The 6,408-nt window shown below is 38.7% G+C and overlaps 1 long non-coding RNA gene across 1 annotated transcript in view; it reads right to left on the bottom strand.

Annotated features, from left to right (window-relative positions):
• Positions 1-5,307: 5,307 nt before the first annotated feature.
• LOC143987671 (uncharacterized) overlaps positions 5,308-6,408 on the bottom strand; it is a 5,089-nt gene continuing 3,988 nt past the window's right edge. The window contains exons 4-5 of the long non-coding RNA XR_013276684.1: positions 5,712-6,082; positions 5,308-5,595 (exon numbers count right to left, since the gene is read on the bottom strand). This is a non-coding gene — a long non-coding RNA (uncharacterized LOC143987671). The remainder of the gene's footprint in view (positions 5,596-5,711; positions 6,083-6,408) is intronic.

Here is a 6,408-nt window from a genome sequence, read left to right as displayed (position 1 = left end):
CTATTGAATTTAATTTGTGTAACTTTATTTTTTTGTCTGTCTTTTTTTTTTTTTTTTTTTATGTGTGTGATTTTAGATGTGAGACTTTTCTTGCCTCAAACTTTTTTCTGAATCTCCTTTGCTCTCTCTATCCTTTGCTCTCTCTATCCTTTGCTCTCTCTATCCTTTGCTCTCTCTATCCTTTGCTCTCTCTATCCTTTGCTCTCTCTATCCTTTGCTCTCTCTATCCTTTGCTCCCTCGCTTCCGCTGTCCCTCGCTTCCGCTGTCCCTCGCTTCCGCTGTCCCTCGCTTCCGCTGTCCCTCGCTTCCGCTGTCCTCTATCCTTTGTTCTCTTTATCCTCTGTCCTTTGCTCTCTCTATCCTCTGTCCTTTGCTCTCTCTATCCTCTGTCCTTTGCTCTCTCTATCCTTTGCTCTCTCTATCCTTTGCTCTCTCTATCCTTTGCTCTCTCTATCCTTTGCTCTCTCTATCCTTTGCTCTCTCTATCCTTTGCTCTCTCTATCCTTTGCTCTCTCTATCCTTTGCTCTCTCTATCCTTTGCTCTCTCTATCCTTTGCTCTCTCTATCCTTTGCTCTCTCTATCCTTTGCTCCCTCGCTTCCGCTGTCCCTCGCTTCCGCTGTCCCTCGCTTCCGCTGTCCTCTATCCTTTGTTCTCTCTATCCTCTGTCCTTTGCTCTCTCTATCCTCTGTCCTTTGCTCTCTCTATCCTCTGTCCTTTGCTCTCTCTATCCTTTGCTCTCTCTATCCTTTGCTCTCTCTATCCTTTGCTCCCTCGCTTCCGCTGTCCCTCGCTTCCGCTGTCCCTCGCTTCCGCTGTCCCTTGCTTCCGCTGTCCTCTATCCTTTGTTCTCTTTATCCTCTGTCCTTTGCTCTCTCTATCCTCTGTCCTTTGCTCTCTCTATCCTCTGTCCTTTGCTCTCTCTATCCTCTGTCCTTTGCTCTCTCTATCCTTTGCTCCTTCGCTTCCGCTGTCCCTCGCTTCCGCTGTCCCTCGCTAACTCTCTATCCTCTGTCCCTCGCTAACTCTCTATCCTCTGTCCCTCGCTAACTCTCTATCCTCTGTCCCTCGCTAACTCTCTATCCTCTGTCCCTCGCTAACTCTCTATCCTCTGTCCCTCGCTAACTCTCTATCCTCTGTCCCTCGCTAACTCTCTATCCTCTGTCCCTCGCTAACTCTCTATCCTCTGTCCCTCGCTAACTCTCTATCCTCTGTCCCTCGCTAACTCTCTATCCTCTGTCCCTCGCTAACTCTCTATCCTCTGTCCCTCGCTAACTCTCTATCCTCTGTCCCTCGCTAACTCTCTATCCTCTGTCCCTCGCTAACTCTCTATCCTCTGTCCCTCGCTAACTTTCTATCCTCTGTCCTTCACTCTCTCTTCGCTCTCTCTCTCTCACCTTCGTTCTCTCTTCGCTCTCTCTCTCGCCTTTGCTCTCTGTTTTCCATCTCCGACAATTGGATTTTATTAAAATCCATAATTTTAAACTTTTTTTTTTTTTTTTTGAATCAATGTATAATTTTGTGTATTGTCTCAATCACGGCTTCTTTTACCTTTTTAGTTCTTTCTCCTTTGTCTATGTCTCCATCTTCTTTATATCTATATCTCTACATCTATTTTATATCACCATTATCTCGCATTTTGACTCTACTGCTATCAAACCACCTATCTCTCTCTCTTTCCCCTCAGACAATTGGATTTGATACTTTCTAATCCATAATAAAAATGTATTGTTTTCCTTTTCTTTTGATTTTTCTTTTTTTTTGTTTTTTTTTTGTTTTCATCTTCTTTCTTCTAGTTTCTGCTCGCTCTCTATCCTCAGTCCCTCTCTCTCTATCCATCCTCTGTCCCTCTCTCTCTCTATCCATCCTCTGTCCCTCTCTCTCTCTCTCTCTCTCTCTCTCTATCCATCCTCTTTCCCTCTCTCTCTCTCTCTATCCATCCTCTGTCCCTCTCTCTCTCTCTCTCTCTCTATCCATCCTCTGTCCCTCTCTCTCTCTCTCTCTCTATCCATCCTCTGTCCCTCTCTCTCTCTCTCTATCCATCCTCTGTCCCTCTCTCTCTCTCTCTATCCATCCTCTGTCCCTCTCTCTCTCTCTCTCTATCCATCCTCTGTCCCTCTCTCTCTCTCTCTCTCTCTCTCCATCCTCGCTCCCTCTCTCTCTCTCTCTCTCTCTCTCCATCCTCGCTCCCTCTCTCTCTCTCTCTCTCCATCCTCGCTCCCTCTCTCTCTCTCTCTCTCTCTCTCCATCCTCGCTCCCTCTCTCTCTCTCTCTCTCTCTCTCCACCCTCTCTCTCTCTCTCTCTCTCTCTCTCCACCCTCTCTCTCTCTCTCTCTCTCTCTCTCCACCCTCTCTCTCTCTCTCTCTCTCTCTCTCCACCCTCTCTATCCATCCTCGCGCTTCCTCGCTCTCTCTCTATCCATGCTCGCTACCGCTCTCTCTTCTCTTGTGTAATCCGCACTGTAAAATTTTATTAAATATTATATTTTAAATGGAGTTGTTAATTTTTTATTTTATTTTTTTTAATGTAATTTTATTTCATGTTAAAAAAAAAAAATTTTGAATATACTCTTAAATAAATTATTTAATTAAATAAAACCAAGTGTCTTTTTTTTTTTTATTTGTATTTTTAATATCTAATGTCAAAAAAAAAAAATATATTTATATATATATATATATATAATTTTTAATATATTTGTTTGACTAATTTTACTCTTCTTTATTGAATAGAAATGCCGAGCTGCTTTGCACTTTGTTGCAGCCACGACAGTGATGCTCAGTCAAATCCTCCAATAAGAAAATATTATATTTTCCCGAAGGATGCGACACTTCTTAAAATCTGGCTTCAAAACGCCGGTATGGAGCCTGAGATGATAGAACAATACGTTCCACTAATCCAAAGTGATGTGCGTGGGAACGTGTACAGGATGTGTTCTGCGCACTTCCAAGCTGATTCTTTCATTGGCCAAGGGCAAAAAAGAAAATTGAAAGGAGATGCAATACCAACTATTTTTCCGAAAATCTCAATGATCACCAGCTCCGATACTAAATGGAGCACAAGACTTAATAAAATTCGTAGATCAAAATACGCGATGCCAGGAACCTCAACATCTGAAATTGTAAATACTACATGTTCATGTAAATGTGTCAAAGTGCAAATGAAAGATGCAGAAACCCAAACAACAAATTTGGAGGATACTGTCCCGGAATCACAGGAAAACTATAGTAAAATAGCTAGTGCAAGATCAATCTCCTTGGATCACCCGTATTGCAGTTCTGGGGCTGGTTTAATGACACCTCCTCCGGTTCCACATACTGCAACTGGACTTTGGACACCGAACGTCCAACCCACACCAGTAATGAGTTCACCCTTACAATCTGAGGTCGATAGTCCTGAAATCCGTCCCAAAAGAAAATTGGCATACTACGACGACCCAATTTTCCGATTGTCTGATTGTGAAACTCCTTTGAAAGATGATGTAAGTCTTTGTGAAAGTGTTGAAGACACACAAATAGATGACACTCTACAATACCCCCTTAACCTCGTAAACGAAAAAAAATTTATTGTTTTTGAAAGCAGGCTGGATCAATTGCTGTTTCAAATGCGATGTCCAGATCCAGACTGTATTTCAAAAATAAAAAAAATTGAAAAACAACTAATTGGCACGTTGGTTTGTGTCTTTTCCACATGCTCTGCTGACCACCGCAAAAAGCTGTGGGAAAGCCAGCCAAAAATTAAGAATTATCCCGCAGGAAATATTTTACTTTCAGGCGCCATTTGTGTGAGTGGAGGAAGCTATACCAAAGTGAGAGAAATGTTTGAATTTTGCGGCATCGAGATATTTGGAGAAACTTCTTACAATCGAGCGCAAAATCAATACATTTTTCACGCTATTGACTATAGTTGGCAAAAAAACAAGGGCTATGTTTCTGAAGAATTAAAAAAAAAACCATTGTATCTTGTAGGAGACGGACAATGCGATAGCCCTGGCTTTTCTGCCAAATTTTCCACTTATACATTCATGGACCTTTTCTCCAAAAAAATTGTAGATTTTGAGTTGGTGCAGGTGTCACAAACAACCTCATCAGTCGCCATGGAAAAATTTGGATTTACAAAAGTTTTAGACAGACTAATTGAAAGCAAATTCGATGTTCAATTTGTGGGAACCGATAGACACACCGGCATACGCAAATTGTTAACCACTGCAAAATATGAAAATATTAATCATCAATTTGACATTTGGCACTATGTTAAAAATTTAAAAAGAAGATTGGTACAAATTTCCAAAAAAAAAATTCATAGTGCCATTATGCCGTGGATCAGATCCATAACAAACCATTTCTATTGGTGTAGTAGAGCTTCCAAAGGAAACGAGGAACGTTTTAAAGAACTTTGGCAATCTTTACTACATCATGTAGTAAATGAACATGTATGGATGGTTGGCGATATCGAGCACAAATGTTTGCACGATGAGATTGATGTTGATGCACCAAAGGTTCCCTGGTTAGTCCATCAAACACCTGCATTTCATGCGTTATCTTCAATTGTTTTGGATCCCAAGTTAGAAAAGGACATGAAGCATCTAACTTTTTTTTGTCAAACCGGTGTTATTGAAACGTACCACAGTATGATTCTAAAATATCGACCTAAACGAATACATTATCGTTATGATTCTATGGATGCTCGAACTAAATTGGCGGCATTAAGCCACAATCATAATGTGGTACGTAAACCTGCTTTGACAAAAAAAAAAGATGACAGTGGTGCAGAGATTCTAATCGAGAGGAAAAATTTGGAGTATCCCCGAGGCCGTAAGAAATGGATTGTCCGAAATGTGTATGAGAAAATGGATACCGATCATGCAAAAGAAATGATCGGTAACATGATATGCATAGTGGAGGGCACAATAATCAGCACATGGAAGCCAAAGAACCCTCAAATGCCTAAAAACATTGCCCCAATAGAACGCCCCGAAAAATCTGCTGTCGTGCTTGAACACATGACAAGATTTCCAAAAGGCAACTGACAAACTAGAACTCTTCATATGTACATTTTTATTATTAATTAATAAATACATTTATAACCATTAAATTATTCATGTTTTGTTTTCTATTTTTTTTTTGTTAATAAGTAATGTATAATATATAATTTTATAATGTAATATATATTTAAGTTGAGTCAATAAATAAAGGAATATTGTTGCTTGTTTTATTATGACTTTTATTTTTAGCAAACCCAAAAAAATAACATTAACTATCAATTAAAAAAAAAAAAAAAAGAAAAAAAATTAAATCACTTACTGATAATTGCTATTATTTTACTTTTATTAGGAAAAAAATATACATTTAATTCAAAAATTTAACAAACTATAACAAAAAATATTTAAATTTTTAAAACAAGAAAACTAATGAAATGCCATTTCTGATGCATCATAATCATCCGAATACAGAAAACCAACGTAAGAGCCGTTCGGATCAGGAAAAACGTCACGGACTATTTTGACAGCACATGACGGAATCACCCTTCTGTTCCCCTTCCCTAAATATCCATATATCCAAGCAATAAATGTACGATATGCTGTTTTTCTGAGTCTCCTGTTTTTAAAAAAAACAACAAAAAATAATAACAGACATCTATACATGATTACAATCGCAACTATCTAATTTAAATTACTAACTACATTTTAAATTTTTGAGAATAGCTATATTACCGATTATTGTCTGCATCGACAAATGGTAAACTCTCGAGATGCATCGTAAGAAACGTGAGTCTAACGTGTTCTTCGGTCGCTATTTGAGATTGGAATATCTCTGCTTCTGTGATGCATTTTTTCCCTTCAGGGATACAGGCTTGAACCTCGTCGACCTCTTGACAGCACCTCGATTCGACTTGTGTGGGCATTTTGATACAGCACTGACAGGTACACCAATTAATTGTACCAATCCGATTGTTGATTGAATCTTGCGATTCTGAGTCTGTAAAATGTGTACTCGAAGAGTCTATGGTTGGATTGCGTGGAAATGCACGATCGTTCTCAGGATCAGGATACCTCGCCAAAATTTGCTGGACTATTATATTACGCTAAATATAGAAATAAAAAAAAAAAAAAATTATATATATATATATATATATATATATATATATAAATACAAATATAGTTTAAAAAAAAAATTATTTAAATTTTAATAAAAATAATCTTTATTGATTTAACCACTTGCTTACTGGGAACTTAAACCCCCCTCAGTCGCAGACCAATTTTCAGCTTTCAGCGCTGATGCACTTTGAATGACAATTGCGCGGGCATACAACACTGTACCCAAATGACATTTTTTTCCCACAAATATAGCTTTCTTTTGGTGGTATTTAATTACAGCTGGTTTTTTTTTTTTTTGCTACACAAACAAAAA

Source organism: Lithobates pipiens, unplaced genomic scaffold (genome assembly GCF_037356315.1).
Source record: "Lithobates pipiens isolate NorthernLeopardFrog02 unplaced genomic scaffold, aLitPip1_a1.2 Scaffold_18, whole genome shotgun sequence".
NCBI lineage: Eukaryota > Metazoa > Chordata > Amphibia > Anura > Ranidae > Lithobates > Lithobates pipiens.
Note: the sequence above shows the minus strand (reverse complement) of the source record. Positions and strands in the feature narration are given on the sequence as shown.